General features: G+C 36.1%; 1 long non-coding RNA gene across 3 annotated transcripts in view; it reads left to right on the top strand.

The window, feature by feature from the left end:
* Positions 1-7,819: 7,819 nt before the first annotated feature.
* Positions 7,820-21,207, top strand: part of LOC116450527 — a 50,571-nt gene continuing 37,183 nt past the window's right edge. For 2 of the 3 annotated variants that reach the window (XR_004242820.1, XR_004242818.1), the window contains exons 1-3: positions 8,284-8,459; positions 19,474-19,595; positions 20,082-20,173. This is a non-coding gene — a long non-coding RNA (uncharacterized LOC116450527). Of the gene's footprint in view, positions 7,899-8,283; positions 8,460-19,473; positions 19,596-20,081; positions 20,174-21,207 lie in introns of those variants that run through there. The other variant, XR_004242819.1, reaches the window with a different exon arrangement.

Below are 21,207 nucleotides of genomic sequence, written 5' to 3'. Positions count from 1 at the left end.
CATTTCCCTGACTCAAAACAATCTTGAGCTTTAACTGTCTGGCTCTGACAAGAAATAGGAAACAAACTGTTCAGCTTTCACCATTCTGAAGAGTCCCCCAAAAGCAGTACAAGTGCATTTTGGAATATGACTTACTGCTCTGTCAACACATAGGATTTTGTTATTATAATTTCAAATGTTAAAGCAGTATTTTCGTTAATCCTTTGTCTTCTTTTCTCACTCATATTATCTCCTAATATTTTGTAGAGAAACAACACAAACAAGAAGTATTTAATTTGTAGTGGAGTTTAAACTTTTGGTATGTATCAAAAATCTAAGTGATAGTCTCATATTTATTATGTCTTCTTGAAACTTTCTGGAATGCTTGGTGACCTTTTACTATAACAATATTTAATACAAGTAGCATTTATTACTCAGATTTGGAATGTTTTTGACTTTAAAGAGAACCAGTTGCTTAGGTCAGAGTAGTAGTCATCCCTTTTGTCACTGGGCAAACTTACATATTGTGACTTTTTTCCACAAAAGTGGCATAGTGTTTTCCAGGCTATACAGTACTAATTTAAAGTTATCACTGTATACATTAGACTGGAATACAGTTATACCACACCCTTCAATAGTATAAAGGCAAATATTGCTTGTTTTCCGCAATAAATATTTTATATATCTTCAAAAAATGGTTTTTCTTTCATGTAGGGTCAAAACTCTTGGTCAGAAGATTATATTTTGTTTGAAAGAATTGTGTTCTCATGCTGGTTTGTTACACAAACTCATGCTGATATGAATTTATACATTATATGTACAAATATGCCATGAACATATATCCTCAGTTAACCCACAGCATATTAAACCCCACCTAGCCATGCTGGTACAGTGTTTTACCTCCTGTACTTAGTTGTAATGAAAAACAAGGTTGAAATACTTGAGTAGAGAATGGTTGTTTTAATATTCAGACTCACTTACAATGTTCTGTAATGCACTGCTTTGTGGGATATTGATGTCTTCTAAACTTTTAATAGCTTAATAAACTTGAAATTTCATTATCTTTGGCCAGAATAGGGTATAATACAACTCCTATTGTTCAATTTTACCTGTAATATGTTCCTAGTTCTGTTTATAGCCTTTGTACCACTACTCTGACCATGGAAGTTATTTGCTAGGCCCTCCTGCAATCATTCTCAAGAACATGTCTGCTTATAACTGGGAAATGCAAAAGGTAGACTTTAGTGATAGTTTTTGTTGGCTGGTAATTTCCTTTGAGTCCCTTTCTAGTATTCCTGTTAAATTTCCTGTTCATTTGCACTTTGGCTACACTGAAATTTCTTTAAATTGTGAAATACATTTTAAAGAGACAAAGATTGGGATCCTAGTACAACAGTTCATTATAAGATTCACTCAGAAGTGTCATTTTTCTAAGGTCTGTCACTCTCTTAAAATACTGCTTCTTATTAGTTGCTGGCAAATGAGAAATTATCCTGGAAATTCCTAAGGAAAGGAGCGGGAAGTGGCAAGTGTGTTTTTTGGCTAGGTAGAGGAGGATGCCAGTAGAGTAAGCTCTTGACTTTAGGATTGACTCTCTTGTGGTCCCTCTTGTGGTAGAAAGACCATTGTGAACATGGATGGAAAGATTGAGGTAGTTGATGTGTAGGGGTCTGAAAGTATCAGAAAGTTCCTGATGTGGAGTTCCTGGCTAGAAAACCAAATTTCTTGCTCTGAAGAGTGAGGAAAGTCAAGGTACCCATTAGGGAATATGATAGAGGGTTGATTTTCTTGCAGACAATTTCTACAGAGCTTGGAAGTAGGAACTTATTTGCATCTTGTATTTACATATTGTAAAGTTCTGCCCAGCTCTCTTTAGAAGTTTTACTCATTTTAATCAGGAGTTCACTCCTCCTTTTTGCTTGTAGAATATAGATTTTCCTCTTTTAAGATACTAAGTTGTGTAGGGGAGGGTCTGGAGATCCTCTTCCACAGACTAAACTGGGACTTCCCAGTTTAGTTCCCCCCCCAGCTCTGCCCCCATTTAATGTGGGCAGAAGGGTTGTGCTGTTGGTGTAAGCAACTTAATGCCTGATGCAGGTGAAAAAGGTGTGTGATCTATCTAAAACAGAAGTTAAGTCTTTCTTTCTCTGATAGAAGTTGTACCAAGGGGAGAAGATACTGTAAGTCTTCAGAAATGTGTTTGGTACCCTTCTTCCTTTAGGAGAGGAGGAATAAATGGAATCTGTTTAGGCTTAAAATAGTCTGTTTGGAGTTAGGTAACATGTCTGAGCAGCTAGATACCTTTAAATGTTATAAAATTGTGGCATGCTGCTTAATCTGTTTATTTCCATTCACTTGTGTATTTTGATAAAGGATTGGTACAGTTTTCAATAAGCAGCCAAGGAGGATGTAGTGACAAAACAGTGTGGCATAAGTGAGTTATAAATTTCATTTGAAGGATTACAGTAATCTATTACATGCTTATTATAAATACAAGGACTTAATTTGATTAATCTAGATGAGTTAAAGTTTTTACATTATTATGAATATATGGTAGCAAATATGGACTTTCTAGCTGCATTTGTTGTTTTGGGGATGCTTGTAGCTTGAATGAAAAGTTTCTTCCTGGTGTTTTAGTCAAAGCTGTTTGATACTAAGTAGGATGGATTTTAGGGAATATTACATCCTTTCTTGGAATATAGGAAAGGGTTCCTTAAGGTTCTGTTTCTACATTTCATGACACTTACTTATAAACTCATGAATGGCTTCACAAACAAGTTTTGTGGGAAGAATATTAAATTATTAGTCCCCAAACCTGTAAGCTTTATTTTTAGGATTTACTCATCTAAACTAATAATAAACTCTGTATTATTCGCTTGTAAAATTGTTTTGCTGATTTATAGCCCAAAAGACATTGCACATAAGCGAAGCCTTTCACCATAGGAAAGCAAAGAATTAACTATGAACTTTTGTGGGTTAGGGAACATGACATGAACACAAAGATCTAAGAGACTGTGCTGGCCAGTACAAAGGGGTTTTTGTAATGGTATGTTTGCAACCTTTTAATAACAATGAAAATATGAGATTGCTATCTTGAATAAGTCTCACTTGTTGATCTAGAAAACAAAAAAGTGTTGTTTTTCTGAAATAACTTTTAAGTTATAACTTACTTAAACTTATAATTGTTAAACTTGTGCAGATACTTTTAACACTGGAACAAATATTTATACTGAACTGGAGTTAATTTCTTTAGTCCCTTATTAAAGTTTTATAGGCATTAAAATTTACCATGTAAAGGAAATCTAAAAATATCAGAAGCTGCACATACTTGGGTATTATTTCTGTATGAAAGTACAATATATGCCATTTTGCATTTAATACAGTCTTGCCTAGAAGTCTGATTTTTGACTGTTGTTGTGGTCTGTTTTATGTAACTTAGGGCAAGTTTACATATTTTCATGACTGTTAATACTAAATTCTATACTAGCAAAAGGTTTAGGAGTCCTTTACAAGGAAACATCCAATACCATGTGGTCATTTTGACAATTTATGAAATGGAAAAGGAGAAAAATAAACAGTACCAAGCCTGACAGAGTTCAACAAGTGTTTGGACAATACTCTTGGGTACGTGGTGTGACTCTTGGGGATGGTGCTGTGCAGGGCCAGGAGTTGGACTTGGTGATCCTTGTGGGGCCCTTCCAACTGAGCACTTTCTGTGATTCTGTGATCTATTTAGTGAAATATCCATGTTTTAGTACTTAATTCTCCTGATACCGTACGTGGCTGGAAGTGTATTTATGTTTTCCTTCATTTAAAACAGTTCACAAAATGAAGAACTGACATACAAAACTTCAGGCTCAAATCCTTATTTTTAAAAAGGAAACCATTGTGGAAACAAACTCAAGTGGGAATTTAGCAAGATATTACTTGTAAATCCCACTATTGTGTCATCATCCCTGCCTGTTATCACCAGTCACTGGGGGTGTTTTGTGCTCTTTTAAGTGACATGGATGAGATTGGATGAGTTATACTTTGTGTTCATGTCATGTTCCCTAACCTGCAAAAGTTCATGGTTAGTTCTTTGCTTTCCTATGGTGAAAGACTTTGCTTATGTGCAATATCTTTTGAACTATAAATCAGCAAAAGAATTTTACAAGTGAATAATACAGAGTGAAAAAAGGTAAGTTAGTTGTGTAACACTTCAGAGGAACAGGGATGAAATCCATGAGTTCTAGCTTGCAGACAGCCCAGTATAGCTGTGAACAGACCCCATTGCATTTATTCCACAGTACTGTACAGTCTTTCAGAGTTGAGAGCTTCAATTACTTGTTTTCACGTAATGCTGGTGTAATCTGTATATTAAATAGCATTTACCTAGGGTTCTAGGGTTTTTTTGTTTTTTGTTTTTTTTTTTAGTGTGACTACTGAAATTAGCCTTACTGAGGAGTCAGCTGCTCCGTCTTGTCCAGCCATTGCTCAGTGAAACCTTTACAGGCTTTGGGCTTTGTCTTTACAGTAATTAGCCAGTGTAAATGTAAATATGTGAGAGAACTAGTCATATATAAACAGGTTTACTTAGCACAGGCAAATAGGGGAATGATAGTCAAAGTAGTATGTTCATGTTTTTCAGACTTCACTTTGTCTCCATAGATTATTTTTCTGGTTAAAATATCAAGACTCTTCCAAAAAGCTGTTCAGTGTATACAGATTAAACACCATCTCTGAATGTAATTATCCAAAGGAATTTCATTGGTTGTGAAGAGAGAGCCTGTAACTCCCCTATCTTTAAAATGTGATTTAGCCAGACAATGCAGATGTCTAAAACTGAATGGTGTTGCATAGAGCCTGAAACTAAAACTCTAAAGCTTATATTCAGATTTGAGTGTGATAAGTGTGGTATACACAGACTGCATCAATCAAATGGACTATATAGACTTAAACTTAAAAATATCAATCCATCCTGCTAAAAGTTCTTACTCGTATTTATTAAACAGTTATGTGAATTGTGTATTTAATAATTTAAGTATCAGCTTTAAAACATGGACAGTAGTAATGAGGAAAATAAGTAAGCAGTGGTGTACCTATAACACAAAATGCGTAGTTCATGATAGAGGATTTTTGACTGTGGAAAATGTGAAAAGTGAAAACAAAATCTGCCAGTGATTTTTAACATGAAAGAATTTATATCTATCAAAAGGAAACACATACATTGAGGGGTATGGGAAACCAAATGGGCTTCAGATTGTGTAACAGGCAATTCTTGCACACAGAATTGAGCTACAAACTTTAGCAACCAGTTAAGTGGTGTTAGCCAGTACAGTTGACTTTTGACATCTTATATTGCCTTACATTCCTAAAATTTAGGTTATGTGAATTAAGGACAAATGTTTTGGTAATTTGGAACCAGTGACCAAGCTTGAGATACTTAATTTATATCACCTCTATATATGTGGGTGGCCAGTGATTTCACACTCAGTTTTCTGTTCCTGCAAGCTGTAGGAAGCCATCTCTGTCACTGTAAAGAATTGATTCCAGTTGGCTGCTACAAGTGTTTGCTTTTGTCTTGCATCAGAAGATGTCCAAGTTACTGTTAGTGGCATGTCTTTAGAATATCTTGCCATCTGCTGCACAGGACTATACGTTTGCTGGTTTTTCCAAATTTGAGCGTTGACTAATTAGGACCATGGAAAAAATTAAACAAAAGTTGAGAAGGGAAAAAGTAATGGGACAGCTGAAAAGAATCACTGGCATTCCGATACGCTCTTTAAATAAACACAAGCTGTTTCATGCACTGTACTTGTTTTGAGCCTTACTTTTGTGTCTGCAGTACACAGCATTTATCTAGGGGATCATATCTATTTTTGCCAAAACATTTAGAGAAATAAGTTTTCTACTATAAAGGCTCTGAAAATCCAGCCTGACTTTATAACACAGCAGAATTAGGAGCTCAATCACAAGCAAAACACTAGAAATGGGAAATTAAAAAAAAAATTTTCTTCTAATTTCTTGAAAATGAGATTTTTTCACTCTGAAAAGGTTTTAGGGAAATGCTTGATAGAGAGATGTCTCAAAGGACTGGTAGCATCATTTCACTCATCGCTGTCCATTTGATCTCAAGAGTAGGTTTAGTTATTGTGAAAGGTGAACTGTGATGTTTCTCTAGGGGATAAATCATCATCAGGTCAATCTGGAACCTGAGTTCTTAAGAATGAGAGTTGTTCTTTGCTATTTGTAATCTTCATTAAAATTTTCTGTTTATTAGTCTTTGTCTGTGCATTTGAGTTCTTTTTGTGGTGCGTAGGGCTGTCTTCTCTGAGCCAACCAATGCAAGGAGCCTAGGAGGTACTCCCAAGAGTCAAATTTGGCACCTGATGTAATCAGTTAAAACTGGGCTAGGAAGTCTTGTCAGTTTGCCCCAAAGTCAGTGGAGTTAAAAAATACACGTGGCCTATTTCTGTGTAATAGCTGTTATTAAATTGGTATGTACAATAAAAATGCAATTAGACCTGGGAGATCAAACAACCTTTAAAAACCCCCAACGCAACCTCCCCAACAACAATGGCTAAAAACCAGGGGGGTTTTGTTTTAAATTCTTGTTGTCTTTTTCATTTAGAAACCCTGATGATCAAATAAAGCTTTGTTGTAAAGGGACAGATTGCAGTGTATTTGAACAGCTTCATCCAGCAAGGTTCATTCATACCAACCTCTTTGGCATCCAAATATTTTGGTGTAAATGCTTCTATTGGGGATACTGATTCAAAGCCTCATTACCCAGTCAACATATTCAACTTAAAATAGAGGTTTAAAAAAATTACATGGTTTGAATATTCTTCTGAATGTAAAGATATACATAAATGCAGGAGGACTTCTTGATTCAGAACGAGAATGTTTTGTGGTGAAGTTAGACAAATCCAAATTCTGATTAGAGAGTTAAATTTACTGAAATAATATGGGTTCTGAGGTTTTATGCTAATATTTAAAACACATAGAATATTTACATCATACAGGTAATCCATATCTCAGAATTCCTAGCTTGAAATCTGTGAAAATCTATGAATGTGAGTACAAATAATCCAGTTTCATGTTATTTTAAAAAATATGCTCTCTGCTTGTTTTAGGGGTCTACCCTAATGTGAAGTCAAATAAGAATTTTACCTAGTTTTCCTTTCTTGCTTTAAGAATTCATGTTCTCTGTAAATGTCCATGCCTAATACAAACCATTCCATGATTTTTAAAATATGTCTGACATAACAAAACCATCATAACATATATTTAATATGGGTTACAAACATAACTATTGTTTTCTTCTCTGTAGTAGAGCTTTCTTGGCCTTCTTTTAATCTTTTCCAGAAGGCCAACATGTTTTATATGAAAACAAAGTTGGAATCATAAGCATCTGATATATTTTTTTTTTTTTAACATCTCCTTAGATGATAAAACCTTGGTTTTTTCATTCTTACTCTGCAAGGTTACGTTTGTGTGTGTGGCCAGGGTGCAGCTGCTGTGTGGGGTAAGGGAACAAGCCATTGGTATGGCTGAAACCCCAGTGTGCTGTGCAGCACACACACGCTGAATTAGATGGTGATGGCTGGCAAGTTGTGTTCCTTTAACCTCTTTCTGTCAGGTTGCACCTGTGACTTCAGTCAGTGTCTCTCCTTTTTCTCCCTTTCCTTCTCCCTTCCTTCTGCTTTTCTCCCTCACACTTCTTCAAATCTTTTTCCCAAACAGAGTTTTTCCTTAATGCTTCATTCTTACAGTTACAGAACTTTCTTTGTAGTCCATTAATTTTTGATATTTAATTACTATTTGATATTTCATGTTCTTCTTTTCATTGTAATATCTTACTTATACCAGAATTTATGGAATAATCAAGATACATTGGAGGATTAGGACCTGAGAGAACATACATCCAGAATTAGGTAAGACCAATATAAAATTATTCTTTTTCTCTTGAAAATACATTCCACTGTTAGAGTTACCATAAAGATTGGTTCTACATGCTGAAAGATCCACCTCAAACTTGTTATTAGTGAATGCACATCTTCCTAGGGTGTGAGATTACTTAACCGGTACCACGGTGTTGTCAACTCTTATTCAAGAGAGGAAATACGTGACCATTTTTAAATGTGATTTCCTCCTGTGGTGCCCGCTGTGTCTGGAGGCGCGTCCGCCTCGTCCCTGCGCCGCCGGGCTGGCCCCGTCCCCGCCGCCGTGCGCGGTGAGCGGAGCGCGCTCTGCAGTGCCCGGCTCGGCCCGCAGGGGGCCCGCGGGAGCGGCGGCGCCGGGCCTGGGCCGCGCCCGCGCTGCGCTGCGGGAGCCCGAGCGCTGCGGGAGCCCGAGCGCTGCGGGAGCCCGAGCAGAGGGAGCGCTCAGCCTGCTCCTCGTGCTGCCGCTACCGCAGCCTTGCTGCTGCTGCCTGCTTCTGCCTGCTTTTGTGCAAGCATATTCTTTGAATTGTTGCCTGAACAACCGTTTGAAACGTAATTTTTGGAACAAAGCATCGAGAAATCATCTGTAAAGATAGCATCAGCCTTGTGTTGTGGCCGTTTTAGAAGTTGGATATGCTGAGACTAGTTTCCTTTAAATCTATATTAAGATTTAAGGAAGTAAGCTGAGTAATTTCTAGAATTAAAAAATAGTGAAAAAAATATAATAGGTATTGGTAACACCTGTTAATTACTTCAGTATTACAGTTACTGAAAGTGCAAAAAATGGGGAAAAAGGATACCAGTTTAATTTGATGATCTCCCTTGTTGAGGTATATGAGTGCACTCAGGTGTGCCCCACAGCCATAATCTACCTTATTGCCTACGGAGTAGGTCAGCTAAGGTGTTGTGCCACAACACTTGCAAACTACTGTTATGCCATAGGAATAAGACATTTACAAAATACTTATTAAAGTCTCTCCCTGTGCATGTCCCGTCTGTAGTAGGGTTCCATCCAAGAAGAGCTTCTAAATAACCCTTCAATTTCCAGTGGTGTCAGTATGGTTATTTTCATTTTCCTAGAACAACCTAGCAGTGTTTCCTTGGTGTTGAGAGAGAAAAATGAGTCCAGTAGACGCAAAAGGTTATCAAATAAGCTCATGTGACAGTGCTTGTTTTACTGTCCTTATTTCAACTTCTAATTTTCTGTATTCCTTTTCTACTTAGAGAGCATTACAGGATATTCATACAATAAACACCCTGACCATGAGGTTAACAGTCAATGGTGTTATCTCAGACACAAATTTAAGCTTGTATAAAACATTTAGGAAGCAAAACCAGACATTCCAGGTAAAAAAATTCTAATACTAAAATTGTAAAAAAAAAAAAAGAAAAGTCAAAAGCAAGAGTAATCTGCTGACAGACTTTCTGGTGACACCTCGTAGTTATTGTCAAGTGGCCATGTTCCATCCTTACCTTCTTTTGCTTCCTTTCAAGAAGAGAAGAAATACCCATTTGGACAAAATTAAGAATTTTGATTCTCAGCCACTCTGTGGAAAAAGTGCAAAAGTCAAACCAGGGCACATTTTGTGACAAGTCTGTCATTGGTATTTAATTAATCCCTTATTAGTTAATGGTCTGGTAAGTAGGTTTATCCTATCTTTTACTTCCATTCCCGCTGCAATTCTATGTGTTCTGTTTCAGGAAAGATGTTTGGGGGTTTTTCCCCCAAAACTGCTTCAATCTTAAAAATTGTGATTTTAAAATTTTTTGGAAAAGAAATAAAAATAGTATTCTGTACAGATTTTTAAAATAAATTTTACTAAAGTGGATCTTGTAGTCAAAAGTGTTTCACATAATTCTCTCCATTCCTTATTAAAATATGCCATTGCTGCTATTCAGTGCTTGTGTGGGAGTAGCCACACAGGACCAATGCCAATTAACTGGAGTTTTAGACAGATGCAGTACAACCTTTTTCCTCCTTTTTCTTAAGAACAGGTCTTGAGCTTAAAATCATTATGTCAAATTAATGTCAGTGTTACGTCCAGTGGGTTTTCTAAACACCAGCATTTTATGAGAATGCCAAAGCAATTTGGTTTGATTAGAAAATCTGATTCCTCTCATAAGTTTGTGTTCCTTTTATGTACCTGGGGTTTGAACTCTTTAACAAAAAATCAAGTTGTTGGTTTTTTTTTTTTTAATAATTTGATAGGGCTTCAGGCTTCATTCATGAGGATGCAGCTGCATTTGAAGGTACAAGATAACAGTTCTACTCTTGGCCTGTTCTGACTCTTGACTGCAATGTGTGCTTTCTTCCTTTCTGAGCATTTTTCTTCATGTTTCACTGCCATATCCTGGGATTTACAGCATTCCAAAATTTCCAGTCTTCCTAATTTTTGCTTTTAGAAAATTTGCTTTTTACATTTTAATGTAATCATTTTTATGATAAATTAAATCATGTGATCTATATGCAGGGGCTACAGAATTTGTGTTCCTGGCCACATTCTCTGTGTTTAGCTGTAGCATTAGATACTAATCCTGAAGAGGATTGCTGGAGGTTATGTAATGATAACTTCAAAAGTTACAATGGGACATTCTTCCAAGTACTGAGTCAGAGAAACACATTCCTCTACTAAATGCCTATTGAGTTGATAGTTCAATTTAGTAAGTCTTTGTTTACTCTTTAATCCTCACAGTCAGCTGGAAAACTGAATGTTTTTCTCTAGTAGCCAAGCTAAGGGAGTTGTTTTCTTTTTAGCATTTAGTAGGTAAAAGTGAAATCTGTTTTGCAAGAAAATGTGGTTTATAATCTTGTTTGTTTTGAAGTTATATATGCTATATATGTGTCTGTACACAAAAGAGGACAATGTATAATGCTGAATAGGATTCTGTTGCTTAAAATTTGAGTTTTTTACAAAAAAAGATACCCTACTGATCAAATTCCAGGAGTGATCAACATCATGTTGTTTTATAATAGTTATAAAACCAACTGACCTACCAAAAGTTTTCATGCTCTTGCTATTGAGACTGATCTGGAGAAAATTCTTTGAACTTGACTGTGTAAAAGTGCGCCTGGCTGTTGAGTCAGTCCTTTAAAAAATGCATGAGTCTCACAGCTGATTAGGAAACAGGAAGGCAGTTGCTTTGGCAATAGGAGATAGAGCTAATGCCATCAGCATGATCAAAAGTAAGGGCAAATTTAGAATTTAAAACGTCAATACAAATTATGGTTTATTAATGAATTTGTATTTATAGCAGGCCTATTACTTTTTGAAGAATTACTTTTCCTTTTATGGAAAAAATTAGACCTACTCAGATCAACCTTTGTATTTGGCACTTGAAAGGAGCTATGACAAAGAAATAAATTAGTTTGTGTGGGGTGAACTTAAACTGAGTCAAACCAATGTCTAGTCCAAGGTCCTATCTTTAGCAATGACCAAGAGCAGATGCTTAGGAAAGAACAAGGGAAGAGGACAGACAGCCATTCCAAGTTCCTTGTGCATCTTACTCCAGTCTCTGCATCTCAGAAAGATGTGTGGATTTTTTGTTTACTTGCTTTTGAGGTTTTTTTTTATTCTATAATTTTGGTCACATTTTAAAAACATGGTCAATTATAGCTCCCACAAAATCCTCCAAATGGTTATTATTTTCCTAAAATGTAAAGTTACTGTTCCAAATGTTTGCATTAAACATAAATAATGGACTATGACTGAAGGACTTGAACATTTTGCTGTGTTTCTCAAATGGGGGGCTGACAGCTGTTACTATTGTCTATTTTATTCACCACCCATTGTTTCAGTGTAGGATACAGCCCATATAGTAACAGAGTATGAGCAGAGTTCTTATTCTCTGCCTGCTATCCTAGACATCCTTTTCTTTCAAGGCATTTACTGCATACTGCATTGAGTCCTTTCAACTGTGATCCTAAAAGCTTAATTTTCTCTAAGAAGATTTTTTTGGTCAAAAATGGTGGATCTTTTGCTATTAGCTGAAATTTCTTTCATGGCTTTATTTCACTCATGTCTGTTTCTTAGGAATAGAAAAATAATCCAATCTTGTTGCACAAAGATATAGTTATTTTACCCACTGTGAGCTGAGCTGTCAAATGCTGGACCTGATGGAACTTCTACTATTAAGGGGCAACATGAGCCTCAGAATGCAGTACAAGATATCTGTATTGGGGCTCACTTAGTTGCATGCAAGCAGCTCAGAATTAATGCTTCAAGAAAGCAGAGGACTATTGTATTAGTCACTATGTTTTATAGCCTGTAAAATTTCCCAGCTGACTGATGTTAGTATTACAAACACAGTATGGTGGGATTACAATATCAGACACTATTAAGCATAGAAATGATTTACACTTAGTTAATATTTATAACTGCTCTGTTTATTTTACTGTCAGGTATAGAAAATCCTTTTTATAGAACAATAGCTACATGAGACTATACAGTAAAATGTAACTTTCTAATTAACTGATGGGTATTCTTAAAATTATATAAGATGACTTCATGATGAAAAATGGCCTGAGTTGTTTGCTTATATTATTTGTCTTGCTCCTACTAGCTTTGACCTATAAATTCTTCAGAACCTCGAATTCCAGCAGCATATTGTTGAAGCAAGAGAAATAGCAAAACAGGCCTCCACAAAATATTCGAGAAAGTGATTGTTCTGTAACAGTTTTATTTTATGTTTTGCTATGGCCATCTAGGTCTGGAAAGGGTTAGAATTGTTAGTAAAAGTTAGGTTGTATTTTCTTATCTATTTTGGTGGGATGAAGAAACAATGCAAGGAGATTTAAACAGGATGTGTAAGGAAAAGAAGAGAAACTGGCTTAGATAAAAAATAATCATAGAAATAAATTATTTTGCATAGGTTACTTCTTAACCATCCCTCGTGGGATGAGAGGAACTATACAAACTGAGTCATGAAGGCAAGCATTGATGTGAACTTCAGTGAACACTTCTGGTGCTACTTTCAAATTTCCTGTCCTCTAAGATAATGTTTTCCATTGACAGTAATTATATCTGTCTGAAACTGTCTGTGCAGTAGCTTAATACCCTGATATCTGGTTTTCAGCTGTTCAGTAGAAGTAAGTTCCTCTCTTGGCCTGCAGGTGCACTAATAGAAGTTGGCATCGGTGGCTAGGAAGGACTTGGAAGCAGCCTTGGCCAGTGACTGACAGCCCAGTTCAGATACCTCCAGAGGCTCTTGCAGGTTCCTGGCAGGCATTCCTCTTTGAAAACTTGCAAGTTCTTATGTTTTCTTCCACAAAAATTTTGCTTTCACACTGCTGTGTTTCTGCTTTGTCGTCTGTGTACTCAGGTTTGTTTCTGGTTTTTAAGTTTATAAATGAGCAAAACAGTTACTTGTACTCTTTAGATACCCAGAAGTTACTGGAAGTCAGAAGAATGAGGTAGGCAATCTAAGTATTTGAGTACAAATGTTTTGGAAGTTAAATAAAATAATGATTGTTTCTTTCTCTTTTGAAAACATAAATGTATCTGACTGCAGTTACTACGCTTAATGATCTCCTTCATTTGCTCAGGTTGTTGAGACATACTGTTTTCATGTGTTATACACTTCTGCCTTGTACTTAGAAGGAAAAGAGAACCATATGTTGTGCTTTAATGCTAAATCCCAGGGATTGTCTGTGTGGTTGTAAGGGGTGTGTAGATAAGCCATGACAAAATGACTGCCCCTATCTAAACTACATCTACTATAGAAGACATCCAGTAAGTAATTCTGTAATTCTACTAAAGAGCTGTCTTGATATCTCATGCTTTTTTTTAGAGACAGCCTAGATTTCTTACTTTCACATCACATAGCTAGCTTGGGCTAGGGCTCATTTTGGAGACTTCGAGATAATTGCTGTAGACAAGACTCTGCAATATGAAATGCAGTGAGGGAGAGTCCCCATGCATGACTGCTTAAATGGGGTCACTGAATACACTGAGCATTTGTAACTTGTATTGCTAGGTGGTGATTGTAGCTTCACATTGTTCTGAAGGTCTGTGCAGGAGAAGAAACTGCTGCTTGTGTTAGGATCTTCTTCCTTTGACACTTAATTCAGTTATGAACAATTTTTCTCAAAGGTTTTTGATGACGATATAGCTTTATTGCCCCAATTTCTCCTGTTCTGTGATGAGTGGATACAATACAGACATTACTGGAAACATTTTTGGCATGTATAAGATGTAGAGGGTGAAAACCATCTTATCTGCTAATGTTAAACATAGTTGACTGTAAAGAAGACATAATTAAGGAGTTTTTTCTCTTTGCTCATATTTAAAGACATAGACTGGTAATATCCAGCTGAGTAAGATCTGCTTATGCTTTTTCTTATCAAGAGTGCTATGGGAAACCTAACATCTGGAAGGAATATGTATGTCAGTAAGTCACATTTGTCCTCAGGGCTATTGAGGACCATGCAGAACACCACTAGTGTATTGATAGTTTACTTAAGGGAACAGTAGAGATAGTGAGTTGTTCTAGTAGTGACAGAAATCTGAAATGTTGAGTCTGATGGGAAAAAACCAATTTTTTTCTATGTTTCAGCTGTTTATTTCATAAAGTATCTTCACACGTAAGAAATGAAGTCAGATAGATCATTTGGCCCTTTCTGCAGATTAAAATTTCCATCAAAATTAATGTGACTATATAAGGAAAGAATTCAAGCATTTGGTAAAGTTTTTCTGAAATTATACATTTGGTTATTAATTGGCTACTTGCACTTCTGAAATAACTCTCCATAACAAATTCCTTTTGTTGTATAAAGCAGCTGCTCAGGATTAATGTCACGTCAATGTCTCGGGCTGCAGGAAGAAAATGTATGAGTAAAGCTAAACCTCAAATGTCAGTGAGCTCTTTATTTTTACAACAGAAAAGTTTTGAAAGTGATCAAAACAGCTGTCAGATTAGGTGAAGAAGAAAACCAATGACTTGAACACTCTATTGCTTTACCAGTGGCTTCTTCTTTTTTTTCTTTTTTTTAGTAGAACTATCTTATCTTAATGGCACATTAACATGAACTGATTAAGAACTATTTGCAATAGATTGCAGTAGCAAGGATTGATCATTATCTGCTTTATATGCTGAGTACTTTTTCTGACATCTAATCTGGCTCATTGAGACTGTTTTCTTATTCTATGTTGCCATATACAAGAGACATGCAAGCAATCCATTTGTCAGCAAAGTAACACACCTAAAGTATCTGTAGTGAGGTTTTATTACTGCCAGTTACTGGAATATTCTGGAGTATCCATTGGAATTTTTTGGAAGGCTAGTTATGACACAAAACAATGGAAGGGAAAAAAATCAGTGCCTGTCTTTGGGAAGAGAGAGAAAGCAAGTACAATGTTATAGATAAATGAACTTTAGCTCAGTTCCCATAAAAAGAAATATTTGTAAAAAAAAACCCAAAATCGAGGTGATTAACAGAACAAATTTTTCATGGGGAAATTATACCAAGCTGGTTTAATTTCTGTCTGCTAGGGCATTAGCCCTTCTCCTCTGTGACTAGAGGAGAAGCAGTTTGACATGTATCTCAACTCTGAGGTTCATATAAGCAGGCTGGTAAAACTTGGTCTTGATGCATCTACTGTCAGGTGGGTACTGGTCTGTTTTGTAGGAGTATTTGGAGGTAGATGTTAATGCTTCTTTAACTAGAAAGTTAAATGCTGAGTGAGGATTGGCAGGAGTCAGTCCTGGGTCAGGTGCTACTTAATATTTTTGTTAGTGATCTGGATGATGGAATAAAGACTCACTCACTGAATTTGCACATAGAATTTAGGAGATATCTGCTGCCCAAATACCATGATAGCAACAACTGGGTAAGAAACAGTTCTGTAGAAAAAGATCTTGATGTTACACTAAGATTTAATGTGACTTGACTTGGCAGTGCTGCAGAGTTATAGGGAAGGGAGTGACCTTATGGTGTCATACTTTAGGATGACCAGGCTTGGTTGTCACATTTAAAGGAAGGTGTGTGGGCCGGATGAAGAGAATTATTCACCAAGGTGAAGGGTAAGAATGACAAGTGCTTAGGAAGTAGGACTTACAAGAAGGTCAAGTGAAACTGGGCTTTCTTTACTGAAACTTCTGTATCATTTTTGATGTGTAAAAGGCTGTTGCAAAACCAAAACAGATGCGCGTCTCTTGTGAATATGATGAATAAATGCAGATAAATTAAACTAGATACTTGGTAAATTAAGATAGAGGGAAATGGAATACATTTCCTAAGATATTGTAGTGTCCATAGTTCTTGACATTTCCAGCAATTTCATACATAGACTTAATACTATCTTGGGCCAGAAAGTGGTCTAGATTGTCTTGAGTGCTTTCAAGTCCTAAGACTTAATGAAAACAGTTTTATTTACTTACTGATGTTATTGGTTAACATTCGGTTTCAATCTTGTGTGATTTTTGTTGGAAAAGCTGTTCCATTTGAGATGTTTGATTCTTACATATCTTGGGGCAAGAAACACCTGCAGTAATGATGATTTATAAGCAAGTTAGCTGACCATGTCAGTGAAAGTACATTTAAATTGGAGTGGTGCACATACACTGGTACATCACACAGCTGTGTAACCCTGGATAAGATCTGAGGTCCCTGCTAACATGAAATAAAGATGAACTGTCATGTTGATCACTACTTCCAGAGAGTAAAATATTTACATTTAAAAATGAAGTAGTGCAAATAAATTGAGAATGGAGAAAAAAAAAAATGTTACTTATAGCAACATGCAGAGGAAGTAGAGGTTCTTGATGTTTTATAGTTCATAATCCTGTAATCTTGCTGTATCTCAAACAACTTTTGGGTGTCAAGATAATGCCTTTAGCCAAAAGGTGTTTACAACAAGGTAAATTACTTTAAAAATAACTATGTAATCTATGTCCTTTGCACTCTGAATAGAATAATGCATTGGAAGATAATTAACCCATCCCCTATTTTGTCATTTTGCTTTCTGTTAAAAATTTCTATTGAATTTGTAATGAAAAAGATAGCAAGTGGGTTTTTTTTTTGTTTTAGGGTAGTTTCATTCCAATACCATCAGAAAGGTGACAGTAACTTTACCACTAGCTATGAAATCTGTAGTCATTGTACCTAGAATCTGTAGACTTAGACCATTGTAAAAGGCTGAATTCTTTGTGGAATAAACAGAAATTAATTTTCTATACCTAATTTTCATTAAATACATCAATGACAACTCAAAAGTTAGATTTTACGGTAATATACAGGATGTGGTGATGTTGTAAGAAGGTATTATTCATTTGTCTTGGGAAAATTTGAGAACAAATCTTGCTCAATATAAGAATTATTTTTTAAAAACCCCAAGCCCAAAACATATCTGTCTTTTACCTCATAGTTCATGAGTTCCATTTTTTTTTTGCTATGAATTTCAGTAGATTTCATTTTTAAGTGGCTGAGTAATCTTCTATAAAAGTAGATGCTTAAGAATTTCCCCTCGGAATCATTCTATTCATGTGTTTTGGATAGTCCTTATGAAGAGATATTTTTCTTTAAGCAAGTTGCTTTCACAATACTATTGATGTGCTCAGAGATTATGCATTCTTTTTGGAGGGGAGAAGCAAAGGTGCATTAAATATTAACATTTCCAAAAGTTTGGTATGGCATATTTACTGTCAGAACATTATTGTAACAGTCTTGTGTTTGTCCATTTGCTCTTCTTTCAAATGAACGATGCTCATACAATACTGGTTTTTCTCCTATAATTTTTCAGTGTGCAGTTACTTTTTTTGCAGAAAAATGTTGACCCTGACTGTGTCTCTCTAGAAGATAATTCTCTTCCTAAAAAAAGCCTGAGATGTGACAGCTGAGACACCTCATGAAAATATTTCTCTCCTTTCTGAAAGTACTTGAACATAGTTCAGGGTCTGCATCTAAAAGATGTTGAGAATTGGTTAAAATGAATCCTACTCATCCATGGCTCAGGCCAGGCACCTAGAACATGAGAAACATGTGCATTGTGGGAAAGTAATTATTTTCCCCCTTTAATGTAAGTAAATGATTTAATATTAATAAAATGGGGAGATAATTTGCCTCCTTACTTACGATGCAGACTTACAAACAGGTCCAAGAACCTCAGCAGCAGTACTAACGTGGTAGTAAGACAATTTGACAGGACACTCCTATCCAGCAATAGAAGACCAGGAGCTAGGTGTGAAAGGGCAAGGATAGCACTGATGTTAAAAGCAAATAGTAACAGCAGTGCAGAATCATTGATGTTCTTTGCTAGTCTGTAACATCCATGTAACTCACAAGAGTGGTGTACCAATGATTCTTCAAGTGTAAGGACCAAACCAGGTCTTGGTCATGATACTGGCTGAAGTTATTTTTGCCTAGATTGTCTTATGTATTGTCTAAAATTTGAATGCTTTACACTGAAGGAAGAAGTCAGTCTTACAGGTTTTATGATGAGCCCGCAAAAGCCTTTTCTTTTTAACTTCATTTGAAGGAAAATGAAGTTATTTGAAGAAAAATATGGTAGTGTTTGGCTATGTCACAAAGCACATTCACAAGTGTGCTGAAAGAACACAGGCTATTTGTGCATGTCTTGAGAAGAAAAATGTGGGTAGGGTTTAAATAAAAGCTGCTGCTTGATTCACTAGACCAGTTACAAGGGAACTTGACTGGTAACACATCATTTTTTTCTGGAAAAAAAAAGAGGTTATGTAAGCTGATTTAAAAATACAGTAGAACTATGTATTCAGAGAATGAGTTGAAGGCTTTTAGAATTAGGGAGCTCAGTCCAAAGTTACAGAAAACTACTAATTGTATTTTTGACAGAGACTACTCTTACGATATTTGTAGGCTGTCAGCCCTGAAGCTCATTCAGATGTTTTGGCATGCATTGGAACACATGAAATAAATTATGAAACTGACACAAAAGGGGAACTTATAGAGAGTGTAGGAAATTTGTGCTCAATTTTTTCCACAATCAGTTAATATACTGGTGGTGGTTAAGGAAACTACCTGAAGGAACAGAAAGATGACACTTCAGAGTAAATAAATCCTTCAAAACTCCAGAGAAATGCAGATGTCAGGCAGAATTGTAAGAACTTGATGTCACAGTAGAGTCAGTGTTTTGTGGCAAATATAAGATGAATGCACTAAGTGTGCTATTTGTAAGAATTTATAAGGAATTGTTTGTTTACTCAAAGCCCAGTTGGATTGGATGCTTAATGTATTTGAACTTCTAATGAGGACAAAATGAGGTCATGAACCTCCCTGATGAACACAAGTATATACATATGCTTTGACAAATGTTGTTGATCCACAGAGCTTTGTTTTTTAGCTAATGAATCATAAAATTATTTGAATTGAAATTAATCTTTAAAGATCTTCTAGTCCAACCCCTTGCCATGGGCAGGGACATCTTTTGCTAGGTCAGGTTACTCAGCCTGACCTTGAGCACTTCTAGGGATGGGGCATCCACAGCTTCTCTGGGCAACCTGTTTCGATGTCTCACCAAAGAATTTCTTCCTTAGAGCTAATCTAAATCTATCCCTATTCACTTTAAAATGGTTGTCCTTTGTCCTGTCACTGCAGACTCTGATGTGAGTGGCAGCATAACTTGCAGGAGGATTGTTCCTTGATGTGACTGGGCACTGAGATGAGGCTGACTGGCTGGTAGCTCCCATGATCCTCCTTATTATCCTCTTTAAAAATGGGTGAGATATTCCCACTTTTTCAGTTACTGGGACTTTGCCTGACTGCCTTAACTTTCCAAATATGATGGAGAAATTCTTTATAACTACACCAGCCAATTCTTTCAGGACCTTGGGATGCATCTCATCAGGTCCAGTAGACTTGTTTATGTAATTAAGCTGTCAGTGGAATGAATTGAAATGTGTGGTCATTCATGCAGTTGAAAATAGAAAAAAATTTTAGAGGATGTTCCTTCTCAGCCTTTGTCAGTCCCATCTTCTTGCTCTCCTTTTTGTTTCATGTTGAGTCTTTCAGCATCTTTCAAGAATGTTAAATGTACTGTACTGAAAATTTTTAAAGTAAACACCCTCCCTCCCCTCAATCTCTTTTCAAATCTACCTGTAATCTAAAAAATTTGCTTTATGATGCTGAAAAACTTATGGCTACTGGAATGCATTTTTCCAAATGGCATAAAACTGATTTATCTGCATCTACTTCTGTGAACACAGGGTCTGAGCTCTGAAGTGCCTACTTTGTACACCAAGAGTGATGCATGCTGCCTTTAAGATTTGTGTATGTGGTTCCAGAAGTTCATCTTCAGGTATGTTGGGCTGAAATGATGACTCTGACACTGTTTTATCACTGTGGTGTTAATAAGAACAGGACAAGAGTGTGCATGTCTGTCTTTACCAAATCTTATACTACTTCCTGGTGAGTAATATGTCTGGTATAAGTTAAAACACCCATTTGGCCACCATAGTATTTTTGTCTGGTCTTATTGTGGCAAAGAAGACCAAGATTAGGAGTCTCTGCAGAGACATTACAGCACCTATTTACAACTTTCTTCAATTGCATTATTTATTCCTTGATGAAAGCTTTTTTCTGCATTATTTGTTTATCACTGTGATATTCTGATAATCATCCCTGCACTGTGAACTGAATTAATTGGTATTTCTCAACCACAAATGCAATCCAAGCAATTGTTTTTGTAATTAAACTCAGTTTCCAGTTTACTTTACTTTGCTTACATTATCTGGTTAGGCAATCATTGTCTGGAACATAATAAAATAATCTAAATTACTGTTCTTGTAAGAATAAACCAAACAATAATTAATACGCTATTACTTCCTTAGGGACATTCTTTGAAGATTTCAATAAAAAAAAGAGAAAACAAATCAATAGAATATGGAAATTTGTTTGCCATAAAGGCATATTTGAACACTTTATTTCATTTGAAGTGCTTAGAGAATGTTGAAGAATTAAATGGAAAAACTAAAAGATTTCCTATGGCAGGAAGCCTTTGAGGCAGAAGTGTAATGAATCATGTGAAGAATATTGCTCAAGTGCAGTTCCTATTGTTATAATCAAATGAGCTAGACCTCTACAAAACTGTGGTGTTAAGTGTGTGTATTTTGTGCACACATGTGTGTGCCACTTTTTAATTCAGACTTTTATAGGCATAGTTAAACTAGATTAGCAGCATTTTTCACTGTAATCCATAGTAGACTTCTGAAAGGCAGAGTAAATACACAAACAAACAATAGCCTGCAGCAAGGCTTGCTGCCACTGACAGGTATACACTGCTGTCTGATTATGAGGTAGTCACTAGGAAGCTAATTGTGTGAGCACCTGTAA

Source organism: Corvus moneduloides, chromosome 13, assembly GCF_009650955.1.
Source record: "Corvus moneduloides isolate bCorMon1 chromosome 13, bCorMon1.pri, whole genome shotgun sequence".
Taxonomy (NCBI): domain Eukaryota; kingdom Metazoa; phylum Chordata; class Aves; order Passeriformes; family Corvidae; genus Corvus; species Corvus moneduloides.
The sequence above is the reverse complement of the archived record's forward strand: the minus strand, read 5'-3'. Positions and strand labels throughout refer to the sequence as shown.